Source organism: Sciurus vulgaris, assembly GCF_902686455.1.
Source record: "Sciurus vulgaris genome assembly, chromosome: 15".
Taxonomy (NCBI): Eukaryota; Metazoa; Chordata; class Mammalia; order Rodentia; family Sciuridae; genus Sciurus; species Sciurus vulgaris.
In genome coordinates, this window is record NC_136476.1 from 34,196,805 (window position 1) to 34,217,173 (window position 20,369).

The 20,369-nt window shown below is 38.8% G+C and overlaps 1 long non-coding RNA gene across 1 annotated transcript; it reads left to right on the forward strand.

Annotated features, from left to right (window-relative positions):
- Nucleotides 1–855: 855 nt before the first annotated feature.
- On the forward strand, nt 856–19,850 carry LOC306645219. The gene is made up of 3 exons (XR_013759570.1): nt 856–999; nt 16,934–17,046; nt 19,703–19,850. It is a non-coding gene; the product is annotated as an uncharacterized lncRNA (long non-coding RNA).
- The last annotated feature ends 519 nt before the right edge of the window (nt 19,851–20,369 follow it).

Consider the following 20,369-nt stretch of genomic DNA (forward strand, 5'->3'; position numbering starts at 1 on the left):
GTGAACACATAGCAGGGACCTATAAGTATCACCACAGGTCAGTTTGATAGGTTGGCACTCCCTTCAAATTTGACTTTAATTCTTTTTTCATGCAAAACACCAAAGAGAGATGCTGACCTTATTTTTATTTGCTCTGTCTGCCACTAGTCTTGCAATCAATACAGCTAATGAAGCAGCTAAACTGCACTAGTAATAACAGTCATTTCATATGTTCCATTATGTTCTGGATCCAGATGACTAAGAAAAACTCAACCTGAGCCAAACAATGGTAAGATGCAGAGCGGATATAAGTCATCCCTTTGCCTCCCTGGCAACACAAAGAATCACCTGGGGAGCTCTGAAAAAAACTGATGTCTGGCTCCCTTCCAGAGATTCTGGTTCATTTGATCTGAAATGGGGCCCAGACATGCAAAATGCATAAGTTCTACAGATGAATCGAATGTACAGCTAGAATCGCAAATAATTAGTTTTCCAATTTGTATACATGCAAGGGAAATCCATTTTATTATTTAGTAATCCAAATTATTATTTAGTATGGCAAATATGGCTCTCTGTATGTGATATCATTCAGACTATAATCAAGCACTATACAGTCTGGGGCAGAAACTGGAAAAAAAAAAAAAAGGAAAAAATGGAGCCCAGGATGAGCAAATATATGGCTGCCCAGAATAAGGACACCGTTGCCCACAGAGCTCACATACCTCCCCAAGACAGCATCGAGGTTGTCACATGAGATGGAGCTTAATCTTGCACAAGATACTGTATACACACTTAAACAGCTATTATAAGACTGTATTTATTCAATAAACATTGATCAAGATAGGCCAGTGATTGAGCACCTGCTTAGCTGTGTGACATCCTGGGTTCAGTCCCCAGAAGAATAAAAACCAGAAAAACCTATTCTGTTTCAGGAACTGCGTTAACTACAAGCAATATGAAGATGAAGAATCTGTGGTTCCTGGCCTGGAAGAACTCAATCTGCTGGAAAGAGAGAATGAGGTATGTGCTTTTGTAGAATATGTACACAGTGCTGTTGGAACAAAGAGAACAATGCAGCTATTTGCACCTGGGAGAATCAGGAAAGATTATGGGGGCGGTCAGTGTGTCAGATCACAAAGGATTGAGTAGGAATTCAACAGACTCCCTTCAAGCAAAAAGGTGTTCCTCTGAAGGAATTACATGTGAATGCATTGAAATCAGAAGCAGCTGTTATATTTAGGTCTGTAAATGGTCCTATTATTTAGTATGACTACAAGCAGATGGTGAGCATAAGGGACTGACAGCAAGGTTGAAAAGAAAAACAGGGTCTTTTCATGGCATTTTGATGTTTAAGTGACAGCCAACACTGACCAGTGGAAAATTTTCTGGTAATGGAAAGTAAGGGGGTAATTCAAGTAAGAAAGAGGAATTTGAAGAGTAGACCTAACCTCAAAGGGAAGGTCTTGTACCTACACCAAAACTTTGGGAGACTGGACTGTAGATATAGTTCAACTGGTAGAGTGCTTACCTAACATGCACAAGGCCCTGTGTTCAATCCTTAGCAACAACAACAACAAAAAAAAAAAAAGTTTAAGAAATCAATATATGCTTACATGTTTTAACTTAGATAAAATATAAAATTTCCTTATGTCATTAATTTTAGAATTATTTCACTGATATGCAAAAACAAAAATTGTACATATTTATGGGATACTATGTAATGTTTTGATGTGTATACATTGTGTAATTTTTTTAAAATATCATTCTCATCTGGGTTCATAGACCAATTACAATCCAGAGAGTTTCTTTTCAGAGCTGCCAGTAAAAATGTGGCATCATCCTTTATGCCACCATGTTAATACCCAGCAACATAATTTACCACAACTTAAAAGGAAATTAAAAGGAAAGCTGCCACTCACTCCTACTATTAATAACTCACTTTTTTTTTTTTTTTTTTTTTTTAGTGGTGGTGCTGGGGATAGAACCCAGGGCCTTGTGCATCCTTGGCAAGCACTATACCAACTGAGCATTATCCCCAAACCCAAAAACTCACTTCTGATCCATTCTTCTCAACCTGGCATCTTAGACTATCTTGGTTTCAAACCTGCTAGCTACCAACCTTGATCCTTGTTTCCAGTGTTTCCCTTTGCCTTGTATTTCCCACTCAATGCTTAATCCTGTTTTTCTAGCTGCAAACTCCACCTTATTTGACAGTTTATTTCTCCACCTTGCTGTGTCACAGGAAAACACCCTTCCTGCTTTGACTGGGCTCAAGACCCATCTATCCTAGGGCCGCTGTCATCCGTGGGAGTGGCTGGCTCTAGATTCTTAAGAGGGTCAAGGATAGGGAGAAAGGAAATCTAGACTGATTCCCTGGTTTCTGTCTTAGATGATTAGGTGGATGGAGGTGACAACAGATGCTAGATATCAGCTCCCCAGAGAAGAAGGAAGATAATGGATTTAGTTTTAGGTGTGTTTATTTTGAAATGTTTTTGTGCCATGCAAGTGACAATGTACACAGCCTTGTCTTTCTGTAGGAAGCGTTTCTTGACATCTCTTCTTCCACATCTACTTACTATTTTGTTCTGATTTATCTTTGCCATCATAATAATTAAAATTTGGAGAATCAACATGTATCCCATTTGTTTACAATAAAATAAATTTAAAAAGGATAACTTGTGGGGAAACAAAAAAAAAAATTTGGTGTGAGCTCCTTGAGTGCTGAGACTATGCCTTTGTACCCCACTGCCAGCCATAGTGTGCAGTATGTAGTATGTTTTAAGTAAAGTTTGATGGATGGATAAATGAAAATCAATTGAACTGGTCTGATGATTCATTTCAGGTGTCAGCTTGACTGGGTTGTGACTTTCAAATCACTGATGAAACATTAGGTCTGGGTGTGTCTGTGAAGTTGTTTCCAGAAGAGATTAGTATTTGAGTCAGCACACTAAGAAAAATCAGCCCTCAATTGTGGCGGGCGAGACCCGGGGCCAAGGGTTACGCCATGTGCATCTAAAGATGGCGACTGGCAGAGAGCAAACGGTGTCCTGATTATGCCTGGAGAGAGGCAGGAAGCGTTTACAATTGGCTGTATGATAATCAGTTCAGCCGCCTAGCACGTGGACAAATATAGTTTATATGTATGCTTGAGCGAGTGATCACTTGACCTTTAACAGGATTGGATGGACATATCTGGTTACAATTGCTTATGCATGAGACTGCTTATATATTGAGGGTGATATCTGAATAAAGGGGAAGCTGCTTCATGAACTTTGGAAGAGTACATGTCTTTTGTCCTGCTGGTCCGGCCGAAAGAGCAAGAAGTAGCCCGAGCCGCTTGAAGCAACCCGGGCTAGGAAGCGGTGGTTTTCGGTACTCAATGACATGGAAGCACAACATCTAAACCATTGAAAGCAGATAAAACATAAAGGTAGAAGAAAAAAAATGTACTCTCTTCCAGAGGTGGAACATGGGGCATCTGTCTTCTGCCTCCCCAAGTTCACATGCCTTCATGCTTAGCCTGAACTACAACACCAGTTTTCCTGATCCTACAGTTTGCGGATGTCATTTAATGGGGACTCCTTGGATTCCACAATAGCATGAGCCAGGGCTGGGGAGATAGCTCAGCTGGTAGAGTGCTTGCCTCGAAAGCACCAGGCCCGCGTTTGATCCCCAGTACCGAAAAAAAAAAAAAAAAATAGCATGAGCCAATTTCCTGTACATGTATCTTATATATCTTATATACAGATCATATATATCTGGAGAATTCTAACACAACTGGTTTCTGTAAGAGATCAGGGATACAGGGTGGGAGGGGGAGTACATCTTTTCCATAGAAGGAAGAAAGGAAAGGTACATTTTAAAGAAGTTGTCCCCAAAAAGTAAATATAATTTCATACTTTTTCTATATGTAGCTAAGGGTTTATGGTTCACTTTTACTAGAAAAAGTCTAAATTGGCTAAGCATACTTTTGTAAAGCTAGTCAAAATCCTCTGACCTGCTTTCAGGTTTATAAGCACAATGAGTACAGTGCTCAAAGCATTATTAGCAACAGTAGTCAAGAGACATTTAATCTCATCCAGGAAGCTCCTGGGACTGGGGTGTAGCTTAGTGGTAGTGCTTACCTGGCATGTGTGAGGCCCTGTACAGGCAAGAAAAAAAGAGGAAGTTCTTAGTTAATTATTAAATGAATGATCAAATGGAAAAAAATTAACTTTCAACTTGCCTGGGGGAGACAGGTAGATAGATAGATAGATAGATAAAAAGAGTGTATATGTTTGTGTGTGTGTGTGTGTGTGTGTGTGTGTGTGTACATATACACACACACACAAATGGCAGGAAGGCAAAAGACAAACATTTCAAATTTAATCAACTCCGCATACTTCTCCCATTATCAACCCTAGGAGCTGAGTTTGAACTTCTGTTTTATTAACTAAGGAATTAATAACTCTTTAAAGAGTTAATGAAACTATCATTTTTTTAAAAAAGATTGAATAAAACATGCAATATTATTTAAGTTTTAACATTATAAGACCCATTAGATGTTAGTAGATCATTTCTTATTAACATAGACTAATGAAGAACAAGATGCAATTGACTATTTGGGGAATTTGAGAAATATCATCCATGAAAACACTTTGTTATTCTGTTCATATAATACATATACTAAATCTTGGAGTATAATACATAATTATTTGCAGAGGAAATTTTGATAAGTATTTACTCATTTTTTCACTGATTTGTGTTTGGTGCTAACCCAGGGATCTAACCCAGGGCATGGTACATGCTAGGCAAGCACTCTTCCACTGAGCTACACCCAGCCCGACAGAAAGACTATTAAACAAACTTTTTCAAAAATCTGCTTTTATGAGTTTGTTCTTTGGCTACTCTTGTCCTTGGTCTCATAAGTCCAAATAGCATAATCTTAATTTATAAGATATTAAAAGGGCATAGACAACAGCAAAGTCAACACACCTGCTCTCAGTTGATCTAGGTTGCTACTATGGAAACAAGTAAACCCACAGATACAAAAAATGTCCAGCAAAAAAGTTATCTCAGGGGGAGAACTCTACAATTTCTGCTGGGGCCTTTCTCTAGTTTTATGTTTTTAAATGACACTGTCAAAGGAATTTAATGTTGCTCTTTCTTATTAGCTTTTTAAGAATTAAAATAACTTTCTTACTACAAAAGCCTACTTTGCATCAAAGAAGAGTCTGAAAAACACAGATGAACAAAGAGAAGAATAAAACAATTTCTCCTGAGTTAATTAAATGCCCTGCTAACAGGTCAGTTTGGTCTTGAGTGATTAAATAAAAAACAGAGAAAAACATCTAAAGATTGTGACTCAAATTCACAATATATGTCAGTGTTCTGCCATAAACTTCAGTAAGTTCTTTTTAACTATTTTTTCCAGTTTCCTTTAAAAGAAGAGAAGGATATTCTTGGCTGCTCTGTTCTTCACTCAGCTGAGTAGCCAAATCTTCACAGGAATATTTTCCCACTTATGTTATTTAGCTCTTGATTTTTCTATTCTTTTGGTAACAAAGATTGAATCCCTGGGTGCTTAACCAGTCATTGAGCCACATCCCCAGTCCTTTTTAATTTTTTTATTTTGAGACAGGGCCTTACTAAGTTGCTGAGCCTGGTGGTTTTGAACTTGTGATCCTCCTGCCTCAAGCTCCCAAGCTGCTAGGATTACAGGTATGCACCACCACACCTGGTCAGCTCGCACTTCAATTTAAAATCTAATTCTTTAGTCTTTACTCCCCTAACCATTCATCTATTTGATACACAGTAAACCTCTAGACAACTGTTTGATACAATACCATAGACATCTTTCCCACCATCTTTTCTAAAGAAAGTTCCCTATATTCTTCCAATCATTTGTGTCCATTACAACTTCTGCTGATTTTTGCTTGTTTGTGGTGTTGAGAACAGAATCCATGGTCTCAAGCATGCTAGGCAATCACTGCACCACTGAGCTACATCCCAAATCCTTTTCATTTTATTTTGAGACAAGGTCTCACTAAGTTGCCCAGTCTGACCTCAAACTTGTTATCCTTCTGCCTCAGCATCCCTAGGAGCTGGGATTACAGGTATGTGCCATTATACCCAGCCTTTTTTTTTTTTTTTTTTTTTTAAGATGGTACTGGGAATGGAGCCAGTATCTAGGGCATGCTCTAGAGGAGCTACGGCAACTCTGCCCCCACTGTTCATTTTGATTATCTTCTTTCAGAGTGTCAAATATTGGGCTGAGGTTTTAACTCAATGACAGCACCTGCCTAGCATGTGTGAGACACTGGGTTCAAAGTGTCAAATTTCTCATTAGTAGTTAGTTTTACCCAGAAATGCATATTCCTTAATAGAGCAAGCACCTTTCTTTGCCCTTAGCAGCTAAGAACAACCCTAAAGGTGGGTTTCAAAACCACAATGCATCATGCTCCCAACACGGCTATGCACACTTGGCTTCCATAAACCATATCAAGATCTTTTTTCTTGGCAGCTGCCCATGGTGCATGCCTGTAATCCCAGCTATTCAGGAGGCTGAGGCAGAAGAATGGCAAGTTGGAGGACAGCCAGGGCAAATTTGTAAGATCCTGCCTCAAAATAAAAAGTAAAAAGGGCTGGGGATGTTGCTCAATGGTGGAGAACCCCAGGATTAAAAAGAATTAATTTCTTTAGGTACCGTATCTTGAATTAGGAAACTCCAAACTATGTCAGCAACTCTCAGTCACCTTCATTTACCTTCCAAATATTTTCCAATTTCATTCTGACTATATGATAAAGATACTGATAAAAAGAACTTTAGACAAATTAAACAGTTGAGTGAAGAACAATTCTCAAGTTGAGTATTCCTCAGAACCAGAAGAGGTTCAGAGAGCTCCATTGCCCAATGTGGATAGTAAGCATTTATAGACAGAAAGTTTAAGTGAGGTATAGAAACACCTTGATAGGCCAGGCCTCTTCCTTGAATATGGTCTGATGGATTAGCAGTCTGTGATTGACAGATGCTTGGCTGCTGTGATTGCCTGAGATTTAGCTATTTATTACAAAAGTATATTCTAAGTTAGGTTTTCAGTTGGTTTCCCTACTAAGTTAGGTTGTTGTTTGTTAGGTAAGAACTCAAAGTATGGAGGAAACCTCAAGCCAAATTTAGTTTCATTTTACACAATTTTATGGGATTAAAAATAGGTATAAATGAAGCAACAATAGGTGTTGGCGAGGATGTGGGGGAAAAGGTACACTCATACATTGCTGGTGGGGTTGCAAATTAGTACAGCCACTCTGGAAAGCAGTGTGGAGATTCCTTAGAAAACTTGGAATGGAACCACCATTTGACCCAGCTATCCCACTCCTTGGCCTATACCCAAAGGACTTAAAATCAGCATACTATAGTGATGCAGCCACATCAATGTTCATTGCTGCTAAATTCACAATAGCCAGATTGTGGAACCAACCTAGATGCCCCTCAATTGATGAATGGATAAAGAAACTGTGGTATATATATACAATGGAATATGACTCAGTCACAAAGAATAATAAAATTATGGCATTTACAGGCAAATGGATGAAATTGGAGAATATCATGCTAAGTGAAATAAGCCAAGCTCAAAAAAAAAAAAATCAAAGGATGATCTTTGTTGATCTCGTTGATAAGTGGATGATACATAATGGGGGGTGGGAGGGGGGCAAGAATGGAGGAAGAAGGGACTGTATAGAGGGAAAAGAGGGGTGGAGGAGAAGGAAAAAATTACAGAATGAATCAAACACCATTACCCTATGTAAATGTATGATTACACAAATGGTGTGTCTCTACTTCATGTACAAGAGAAACAAGTTGTACCCCATTTGTTTACAATAAAAAAATAATAGCTATAAATGGCAAAATAACAAGTCTAGGCTGGGGCGAATTTGCATAAAGCAAATAAGTTTGTAAGCAAATTTTGGTGGGATTGACAGGTCCTAAATACGGTTATCATTTGTGCATGGACATTGTTTTAGAATAGGAAGTAACTATATAGCCACTCTTTAGAACATTAATAGGTGTGCTTGGGGAGTGGCAAAGAAAAGAATGACAGGATAGTGATTACTTCTATAAGATAATGGGGTTACATGTCAAACTTCAAATATATTATTAAATTATATTTCTTTTTATTTTTTTTTTTAGTTGTGGATACAACACCTTTATTTTATTTTTATGTGGTGCTGATGATTGAACCCAGTGCCTCACACATGCTAGGCAAGCGCTCTACCACTGAGCTTCAGTCCCAGCCCCTTTTTGTTTTGTTTTGTTTTTGCAAAACTGAAAATAATTGGTGCAATGTTTTATTTATTATTGTCAGTGTTATTTTAAAGAAAGTGATCCTAGAAGTCTTTATCAGGGTGGTGGGGGAAATTGTCTAAATTGAATGAATAGAAGAATCACCAATATGATTTCATGTATCAGACTATCTAATACCCGAATAAGTATTACCAATTTATTTATTTTCTTTTCTTTTTAAAAAAATATTTATTTTTCAATTTTTTTTACAGACTGCATTTTTTTCTGTTTATTTTTCCCTTCACCCCCACCCCCACCCCTCCTACCCCTCTTTTCCCTCTATACAGTCCTTCCTTCTTCCATTCCTACTACCCTCCTTATCCCAAACCCTAAATCAAACCCTAACCCTAATGCTAACCCCTCCCACCCCCCATTATATGTCCTCATCCGCTAATCAGCGAGATCATTCGTCCTTTAGTTTTTTGAGATTGGCTTATCTTACTTAGGATGATATTCTCCAATTTCATCCATTTGCCCACAAATACCATAATTTTATCATTCTTCATAGCGGAGTAATATTCCATTGTATATATATATGCCACAGTTTCTTTATCCATTCATCAACTGAAGGGCATCTAGGTTGGTTCCACAATCTGGCTATGGTGAATTGAGCAGCAATGAACATTGATGTGGCTGTATCTCTGTAGTATGGTGATTTTAAGTCCTTTGGGTATAGGCCAAGGAGTGGGATAGCTGGGTCAAATGGTGGTTCCATTCCAAGCTTTCTGAGGACTCTCCATACTGCTTTCCAGAGTGGCTGCACTAATTTGCAACCCCACCAGCAATGTATGAGTATACCTTTTTCCCCACATCCTCGCCAACACCTGTTGTTGCTTGTGTTCTTGATAATCGTCATTCTAATTGGGGTGAGATGGAATCTTAGGGTAGTTTTGATTTGCATTTCTCTTATTACTAAAGAAGGTGAACATTTTTTCATATATCTGTTGATTGCTTGTACATCTTCTGTGAAGTGACTGTTCATTTCCTAAGCCCGTTTGTTGATTGGATTATTTGTATTCCTGGTGTAGAGTTTTTTGAGTTCTCTATAGATTCTGGAAATTAGTGCTCTATCTGAAGTATGAGTGGCAAAGATATTCTCCCACTCTGTAGGCTGTCTCTTCACATTACTGATAGTTTCCTTTGCTGAGAGAAAGCTTTTTAGTTTGAATCTGTCCCAGTTGTTGATTTTTGCTTTTATTTCTTGGGCTATGGGAGTCCTGTTAAGGAAATCTGATCCTAAGCGAACAAGTTGAAGGTTTGGACCTACTTTTTCTTCTATAAGATGCAGGGTCTCTGGTCTGATTCCGAGGTCCTTGATCCATTTTGAGTTGAGTTTTGAGCAGGGTGAGAGATATGGGTTTAGTTTCATTCTGTTGCATATAGATTTCCAGTTTTCCCAGCACCATTTGTTGAAGAGGCTATCTTTTCTCCATTGCATATTTTTGGCCCCTTTGTCTAGTATGAGAAAATTGTATTTATTTGGGTTTGTGTCCGTGTCCTCTATTCTGTACCATTGATCTACCTGTCTATTTTGGTACCAATACCATGCCGTTTTTGTTACTATTGCTTTGTAGTAGAGTTGAAGATCTGGTATTCCAATACCCCCTGTTTCACTCTTCCTGAAAGCATTCCCCCTAAAAACTGGAACAAGGCAGGGATGCCCTGTTTCACCACTTCTATTCAACATTGTTCTTGAGACTCTAGCCAGAGCAATTAGACAAACCAAAGAAATTAAAGGGATATGAATTGGAAAAGAAGAACTCAAACGATCCCTGTTCCCTGATGACATGATTATATATTTAGAGGAACCTGGAAATTCCACCAGAAAACTCTTAGAACTCATAAGTGAATTCAGTAAAGTAGCAGGTTACAAGATCAATGCTCATAAATCCAATGCATTTTTATACATAAGTGATGAATGTTCAGAAAGAGAAATTATGAAAACTACCCCATTCACAATAGCATCGAAAAAAATAAAATACTTGGGAATCAATCTCACAAAAGAGGTGAAAGACCTCTACAATGAGAACTATACAACACCAAATAAAGAAATTAAAGAACACCTTGGAAGATGGAAAGATCTTCCATGTTCTTGGATAGACAGAGTTAATATTGTCAAAATGGCCATACTACCTAAAGTGCTATACAAATTCAATGCAATTCCAATTAAAATCCCAATGACCTACCTTACAGAAATAGAGCAAGCAATTATGAAATTCATCTGGAAGAATAAGAAACCCAGAATAGCTAAAGCAACCCTTAGCAGGAAGAGTGGATTTTTCTTTTTAATCCAATCTGCCAGTCTATGTCTTTTGATTGATGAGTTCAGGCCATTAACATTCAGGGTTATTATTGTGATATGATTTGTATTCCCAGTCATTTGACTCATTTTTGTTTTTTGACATAATTTGGTTTCTCCTTTATTTGGCTATTCTTTTAGGCTAGTTCCTCCCATTGCTGATTTGCATCATTGTTTTTCATCTGTTCCTCATGGAATATTGTGCTGAGAATGTTCTGTAATGCCTGCTTTCTTTTTGTAAATTCCTTTAGCTTTGTTTATCATGGAAGGATCTTATTTCGTTGTCAAATCTGAAAGTAAGTTTTGCTGGGTATAAGATTCTTGGTTGGCATCCATTTTCTTTCAGGGCTTGGTAAATGTTCCAGGCCCTTCTAGCTTTTAGGGTCTGGATTGAAAAATCTGCTGATATTCTTATTGGTTTCCCCCTGAATGTAATTTGATTCTTTTCTCTCGCGGCCTTTAAAAGTCTGTCTTTATTTTGTATGTTAGGTATTTTCATTATAATGTGCCTTGGTGTGGGTCTGTTGTAATTTTGTATATTTGGAGTTCTATAAGACTCTTAACTTGGTTTTCCATTTCATTCTTCAGATTTGGGAAATTTTCTGATATTATTTCATTGAGTAGGTTGTTCATTCCTTTGGTTTGTTTCTCTAAGCCTTCCTCAATCCCAATAATTCTTAAATTTGGCCTTTTCATGAGATCCCATAATTCTTGTAGATTCTGTTCATGATTTCTTACCATCTTCTCTGTTTGGTCAACTGTTTAAGATTAAATATTTTGTCTTCAATGTCTGAGGTTCTGTCTTCCAAGTGTTCTATCCTATTGGTTATGCTTTCTATGGAGTTTTTAACTTGGTTTATTGTTTCCTTCATTTCAAGGATTTGTTTGGTTTTTTTTCAATATCTCTAACTCTTTATTGAAATGATCTCTTGCTTCCCATATTTGCTCTTTTAACTCTTGATTGGTGCAATCATTTAATGCCTACATTTGCTCTTTCATCTCCTCCTTCAATGCCTGCATTTGCTCTTTCATCTCCTCGCTTGCTTCCCGATTGTTTTAATTATGTACATTCTGAACTCCCTTTCTGACACTTCTTCTACTGTGCTGTCATTGGGTTTTATTAATATAGTATCTAGGTTTGTTTGGGACATTTTCTTCCCTTGTTTTCTCATATTGGTCAGATGTCAGTGGGACTCTGAGATATTGCAGATTTCCTCTATTGGCTTATAGTGTTTCTGTAAATTTCTAGTGTATCACCTCCCAGCCTTCAGTAGCCAGAAGTCTTGGAGGAATTTGATAATGCAGTGCTTCCGAAGAAAGCTGCCCCTCCCTAGCCCGCTACTGGTTCCAGGGCTTGGAGCTGGCTCTGTGCGGAAAGGCTCTTACTGGACGGTCTGCTCTGAGAAGCTAGCCTTGAAAGGTGCCTCCCACCGGAGGGAACCGGGCTGCTTGGGGAAGTCCCTGGCTGCCCTGTCCTGGTCCCTGAAGCTGCCTCCCGGCCGGAGCTCACCACTGGCAGGACTTGGAGCTGGTTCTGTGCAGAAAGGCTCTCACTTGGTGGCCTGCTCCGAGAAGCTGGCCGTGTGGGAGGAGCCCATAGCCAGAGTGAGCAGGGCTATGTAGGGAAGACTCTAGCTGCCCTGCCTAGCCCCGGCCGAGCTTCACCCGGTGGGGGACACTCACCCCATGGCTCTATTTTAGTCCAAGTTTCTCAATGCCTCCCCTTCTTGAATCCTGGATTCTGGAGTGACTGGAGATGCAGTCACCCTCTAGTCCGCCATCATGGATCGCCCACCAATCTCTTTACAGTGAGCATGTAAGGAGCCCATTTAACAAAAAGACTTCAACTAATGACACATTAAACAGTGTGAACAGCTGTAACTAAAACAGCATGTTAACATGTGTGGGAGACTTCCAAACTGGGAAAGGAGGAACAACCATTTCTGGGGACAGTGACTTAGAAAGAAAACATTTTGCAAAATTTTTAAAAATGTGCTTACTTATTGTGAGGTTTTCAAACACAAAATTTAATTGGTATCTGTGGATCCAACTCTCAGATTTATCAAATTTTTGTCTTATGCTATGTTTGCTTCAGATAAGAAATAAAATGCCACTCTCTGCTTCCTGGTTGCCATGCTCTGAGCTGCTTTTCTCTACCAGGCCCTTTTGTCATGATGTTCTGCTTCACCTTAGGCCCAGAGCTATGGTGTGTCCAACCATGGACTGTACCTCTGAAACTGGGAATCAAAATAAACATTTCCTCCGCTAAGTTGTTCCTGTCGGTTCTTTTGGTCACAGCAACATAGTTGACTAAAAAGGAATTAGTACCAAGACGTGGGACTGTTGTTGTGACTAACCTGACCATGTGATTTAGGAGTCTTTGGGATTGGTTTGTAGGAGGAATTAAAAGTTGAGAGATGCAAGGTGGAAAAGCTTTAAAATGTTGTGAGTGGACCTTAATTGGTGATTCTGATGTGAACTCAGAAGACCATATTGCTGCTAGGATTGTGGAGAGTAAAGACTGATCTCATGAGGTTTCAAAAGAGAAGAGCTCTATTGGAAATTCAACTAGAGTCATTCATGTGACATTTTAGCAAAGAAGTTGCTTACATTTTGCCCACACCCTGAGACTTGTGAGGTTGAATTTAAAGGTGATGAACAAAATAATCTGATGAAGGAAATTTCAAGGTAGCCCAGCACTCAGCAGGTGCCATGGATATTTCTAGTGGTTTTTGTAAAGTTTATGTGATAATCAGGAGAAGAAAGCAGAGTATAAAGATTTGGAAAAATTACAATTTGGGCAGAAAAGTGGGAATAAAACTGGGCTAAGGAAGATGTGGTTGTTAAAGACATTATAGCCACTAACGAAATACTAAGTATGTTACCCAGAAACAATAATAGAGATGGCTTAAGAGCATCTTAGGAATTGGCAAGACCACACCCATCTCAGGCCCAAAGATATAAAAATAAAAATTCCTTTGAGAAGAGACCATGGGGCTGCCCTGCTTGCACAGGTGGGCTTAGGAAGTTGTTTCACTGTGCTCAGCTACCCAGGCACTGAGAGGTTACTGCAGCCATAGTCCCATGTGCTTGGCTGCTGTTCAAGATGGTGGCAAACCTCAGCATCAACCACATGGTAGTTATTCTGCAAGAATGCAGGATGCTGGAGTTACTGGGCCATGGAGGCTCCACTGAGATTGCAAAAGAAGGCCTGGGAGACCACACAAAGTGTAGCAGGGCTGGAATCCCTGTAGGTAGACTCTGAGAGAACAGTGCGTGAAGATGCAAGAAGAAAACCAAAGCTTCACTGCAGATCCCTGAGATTAAGAGATGCCACTAATGTGGAACATCTGCAAAGGAAAGATGTAGGAATTAAGCAGAGACAAACAAGAGAGAGTCCATATGGGTTGTAACCAGCAAGGCCATGGAGTGAAGCTACACAAGACTGCTGGATAGAGCATCACCATGCCATTTGCTTCCAGTTACTGGACAATGAGCTACAGGACTTGTTTGATTTCAGTCTTGCTTGGTTTCATCCCTTCTTTCTCTGACCCTATTTCCTTCCTTGTGCAAAGGAAATGTTTATTCTGTGCCATTATATATTGGATATATATAACTTGCTTTTGATCTTTATGAGGAAAAACATCCAATAGTTTGCTTTGAGTCTCAGATGAGACTTTGGACTTGGACTTTGGCAATGCTGGAACTTTAAAAGTTTGAGACTCTTGGAAATGGATTAATTGTATTTTGCACTGTGAGATGGTCATCATTCAGGGGCAGAATGTTATGATTTGAATGTGTGGTATCCCAAAAAATCTCGTGTGAGACAATGTAAGAATGTTCAAAGGTGAAATGATTCAATATTGAAAGCTTTAACATAATCAGTGGATTAATCCCTGGATATGGATTAATTGGGTTGTATCTATAGGTAGTAGGGTGTGACTGAAGCAAGTAGGTAACTGGGAGGCAAGCCCTTGGGGTTTATATTTTGTCCCTGGTGAGCAGAGCGTGCTCGCTGCTCCCACCCCTTCCTGGTTGCCATGTCCTGAGTTGTTTTCTTCTGCCACACCCTTCCACCATGATGTTGTTTCACCTTGGGCCCAGAGTGATGGAGTTGCCTGACCATGGACTGACCCTCTGAAACTGAACCAAAATACTTTTCTTCCTCGAAAGAAAGACAGGCACAAAATGCCACAGGCATTGTTCATTCCCACTAAAAATGTAACTATTATCATGAATTTGTATTCATAATTCTCAGGTAGGTTCTTTTTTTGCATTTAGAGACCCACAAATAATACATAGTATTGATTTATAAGTTCTAAACTTTAGATAAATGTTTCATTACAACACAGAATTAGAGGTTACTTTTGCTAAAAAAACACTGACTCTTCACTTGGTCCTGCAGATGCCTAGTGGGAAACAAAGAGCAGGATAAGGCTTGGCATCTTTGCTTTCCTCTTTTATCTTCTTTATTACCCCAAACTTCAGTTCAGATTCTTCCTCAGCTCTGCATGTTAGCATGCTAAGACAAGGTTTCATAACCCTAAATACACCTAACCTGTCTCTTCTCCATTCAATACTAAGGACACCAAGATAAGCGTAACTTAGGTGTTTAAGATTTTCAGAAACACTCAACTGCCAACTTTTACATATTCTGTTCTAGACACACATGGTATGGTACCTAGAAGTCTCTATTTCCCTCCACCTTTCAGGAACAGCAGAGCTTTACAGGCAGATCACCTCATGATGAGACTGCTCCTCACCCCCAAGCAGAAGCAATTGTCTCATGGAAACTAAGTTGCCTCCCTCCAAAAATCACAGTTTTAGTCAATGAACATTCTGTGAAACAAATGGAAATTGCCTCCTAAGCAGCAGCAATTTTCCTGACACCAATAAGACTCTGACCAGAACTGAGATAATGGTCAACCAGACCACTGTTTGACAAAAACTGTTTAATTATGCATACTTCTCATCCATTTCCCTAATTCTTCCTCTATTTAAACCTACAGCTTATATCACTACCCTCAAAAGATAAGGCTGAGATGCTGGATCTCAGTCATCTTTTCAGTATGACCATATTGATTAAAGTTCCTTTCCTACTTTCCAACATTTCTTTTCTCATTTGGTTTTTGGAATGAGTAAGTAAATTTGATTTTTGGAACCCTCAGGGTTGGATCTCTGGCCAGGGACTCCAGTAATATCATATGCCATGCATACATCATTTTTCTTAAAATTGTGAAATTTATTCATATTTGATATAGATAGTTATTGGTGTGGGGTTCTGGTGGCTATTTGCTTAATGAATAAAATAATATTATTCTTGTACTTGTTGAGAACATTTCAAGTTTATAAATCTATGCCAAACCCATTGCTTTCTTCTCTAAAATTCTGAAATATTTATTACAGATATGTTCATTTATTTATATGACAAACACTTATTAGGCACTATGATGTTAACTTTGTGTGCCAACTTGACTGAGCTATTGTGCCCACTTGTTTGATTGAAGGCTAATGTACATGTTGCTATGAAGGTATTTATGGATATAATTAACATTTAAACTCAGTTGGCTTTTAGTAAAACAGATCACCTTGATAAAGACTGATTTAATTAGATGAAAACTTTAAACAAATACTAAGGTTCTTCTGAAGAAGAAGCAATTTTGCCTCAAGATTGAAATATAGAAATCCAACCTGAGGCTGGGCATGGTGGTGCATGCCTATAATCCCAGCAACTGGGAGGCTGAGGCCAGAAGATTGCAAGTTTGAGGCCAACTGCAGCAACTTAGTGAGACTCTTTCTCAAAATTTAAAATTTAAAAAAAAAAAATGTTCTGGGGATGTAGATCAGTGGTTGAACACTCCTGGGTTCAATCCCTGGAAACCGCCAAAAAAAAAAAAAAAAAAAAAAAAAAGAGAGAGAAAGGAAGTAAAGAAAACAATGAAATCCAACCTGAGCTTCCCAGCCTGTCCTGCAGATTTTGGACTCAAGGCTATAATATCAACTTGTATCTGAATTTTCAGGCTGCAAATTTCAGACTTGACAGTCTGCACGAATATGTGAGCCAATTTCCTAAAATAAATAAAACTAGGGCTAGGTCTATTGCTTAATGGGAGAGTTTGTGTGCTTTGTATGTGTGCTTTGCATGACAGGGCCCTGGGTTTGATCCCCAGCACCACACTTGAGCATGTACATGTGAACACACATCATCTACCTCTCCATTCTTTTTATTGGTACTATTTCTGTGCAGTATTAAGCACCTTCTGTATGCTAGGCACTGTTCTAATCAATGAGAACCCATGTAAATTTATTGATGGGATACTTTCTCTTGAATGCAGAAGAAATTTCAACACCTCAAGGAAAGACTTACTAGAGTGAGAATAAAGTGATGAGGAGATTAAAAGAGATGACTAACTCTGCCTGGGAGATTGAAGAAGTTGTACTTGTAGAGGTGAGATTTTTTTTATGTGTCTGGAGGGTAAGTAGACATTCCCAGGGCTGGGTAGGGGTGAAAGAGGTGTTATCCAGGAAAAGGCCTTAGAGTAATCAAGCTCAGGGTTCTTATATTCAAGGACATATCCTAAAGCCCAGATATTGCAGATGTACATAATGAAGTGCTGTGAGATCAAGACAGAGAAGATGGGAATCAAGTTGTGAAAGGTATATTGAAATTGAAGATGGCCAATGTTGAAACTTCAAAGCCAAGATTGGGAGTAAAGTTTAGAATTAATTGCTATCTGGGGCTTTGAAATAAAAATGAAAAAATAAACATCATTTATAGTAAGAGAAAGCTCTTAATTTTATACAGAGAGAAGAAAGTAGCTCTTCATCCAACAAACATTTTGTAATTATGTACTGTTGGCCAGGAAATATAGGAACTGAAAATATGGTCAGGTAAAAGATATAGTCTGTGGGTTCAAGGAGCATTCAGACAAGAGGGCAGGCAGAGAATAATTACATGTTCCCAGGAGCATGTTCTAACCTGGAATGGAATCAAATGGAGGTCAAATTCTCAATGTAATCCATCTCCTCCCAAAGTTTTTCTGTTATTTTTAGGAACCCTGGTGGTAGTTCTTATTATCTTCATGTTCTGCTCTAGTTCCCTGCAGAGAAATCTGCTGTTGAGGGCACTACTGTCAGGGAAATTCACCTCTGGCCAAAGCCACTGCACCCACCCGACTTCTATGGGACACCTTTAACCCCAGGTGCTCCAGATGGTGGTATCACAGATGTAGGCTATGTTAAGAAAAAAAAAAAAAAGTCATTGAGTGATTTGTATTAGTTTTCTACAGCAACTGTGAAAAAAATTACCATGACTGTAAAGTCATTAAGAATTAAGATAATGTGTATTGGGCTGGGGGTGTAGCTCAGTGGTAGAACACATGCCTACCATGTGTGAAGAACTGGGTTCAAACCTCAGCACCACATAAAAATAAACAAATAAAGGTACTGTGTACATCTACAGCTAAAAAAATGAAAATTAAAAATAAAAAGAAGTAAGATGATGTATAATAAGTATTGGTGAGAACATAGAGCCTAAGAACATTATTGGTAGGTGACTTCTATTGGTAGGTACAACTACCATGGTGGGGGGCAATACAGCAGTACAACCCAAATTTAATAAATATATTCTTTATGTCCCAGCAATTTCACTTTTGGCAAAATATATCAGACATTCTCAAATAGTTAAGCATGGGGTCATGTGTACTAGGAGAGTCTTAGACTTCAGACATGAGGTAGAAATGCCTTTATACAACATGCTGAATATATAACTACATGGATTTTTAAAGCTTAGAGCTGAGTTTTAAAAAGAAATAGGGGGCTGGGGTATAGCTCAGTGGTACAGCACTTGCTTAGCATGAATAAGACTCTGGGTTTGATCCCCAGCACTGTAATGATGATGATGATGATAATAATAATAATAATAATAATAATAATAATAATAATAACTTATTTTAAAAGCAAAGAAAGAGGTCCTAGCAAAAATACTATTTATATAAATTTTAAAAACACACAAAATCACATATTTTTAAGAACACATTTAAGTTCAAAGATACATATTCATACATTAAAATGGCTACATAACTTGGTTATCATTCTTGGTTCCTGGCTCATAACCCCTACCCCAAGACAGGCCATAGAAATCTGAAATTTTTTTTTAATTATTTTTAGTTGTAAATGGACACAATATCTTTATTTTATTTATTATTTTTATGTGGTGCTGAGGATTGAACCCAGTGCCTCACACATGCTAGGCAAGCTCTCTACCACTCAGCCACAACCCCCAACCCCTTGAATTTCTTTTCCATAAGGTATGCCATAGAAACTCTAATCTTTCCCCACCTTTATACCTTGGAGATATCCATAAAGAAATTGTATGACCTACCATATCTGAGAGTAGATCATAGGATTCCAACTTCAGAAGGGGCTCTGCCTTGTACCTGGGAGGAAGGAATGCTGCACAGAGAGGCCAAGAGGAATTTGAACAGACAGTGCTTCCTGGGTTTCCCCACTCAGTCTAACAGCATCAGATCATATTCTTTTTGTCAAATCATATTTCAATATGGTTGTCTGTGCTTCAATCATGGACAGAGCTCAGAGTTTCCAGATTGCTGAATGTGTATAAGGTTCCTGGAGGGAGGTCCACCCAGGGAGGGCAGAGAAGCTCTGTGCCCCTTCCCACATGCTTTGCCCTATGCATCTCTTCATCTGTATTATTTATAATAAGCCAGCAAACAAAAGTGTTTCCCTGAGTTCTGTGAACCACTGGAGTATATCAATTGAACCTGAGGAGGGGGTTGTTGGAACACAAATTTGTAGCTGGTCAATTAGAAGCACAGGTAAAACAACTTGGGGTTTGTGATTGGCATAAAAAAATGTAGGGGCCGTTTGGGAAACTGAGCCCCCATCCTATGGGATCTAATGCTATCTCAGGTAGATAGTGTCAGAACTGGGTTGAATTAAAGGACAACCAGCTGGTGCCTACTCCAACATTGATTGCTTGCTTGGTGTGTGGGAGAGGGGGAACCCTACACATCTGGTGTCAGAAGTGATCTGTGCTTTGAGTGTATTAGAGTTTGAGTTTATTTTCCCTTTTATTTCTTCAGATGGTGCCTAGTGAAGGAAGAGAAAATGGGAATGAAGAATTTATCAACTAAAGGAGGCATTTCAAAAATTAAGTTGTTAAAAAAATGAAGTAGTATCACAATCTTGAGTTCTTAGTTGCAAATGGAAGAGACCAGTTCTGGTTGATTTAAAAATAAAGGGAAAAAAATAAATGAAGGCTACTGAATAGTTCATTGAATCACTTGGAAGGCCCCAGAGGCTATGCAATCAAATCACAACCACAAACCACATGACAGAATTGGTTTCACAGGATACCACAGTCTGAAGACTGGACCACTTTTACTGCTTCGAGAAGTTTAATGTTGCTGCCATGTTCTTCCCCATCAGAAAGAAGTCATTGTCCTTGAGCCTTTGCATCAGTGTCTACGGATTCAGTTTCCAGGACAAACACATTTGAATGATCAAGCCTAGGTGATGGCCCATGTCCTAGCTGCAAGGGAGTCTGGAAATGCCTTAAAATTTTGAAATGTAGTATTTGCCTCTCCTGTGATTCATGAAGTGAAAAAAATCACTCAGCATAAGAAAAGGATTCTATGCTGAATTCCCAAAAGGATGACAAAAAACTCATACTGTAGTTAGGATTTTTTTTTTTTTTGGGGGGGGGGGGGTACGGGGGATTGAACCCAGGGCTCTTAACCACTGAACCAC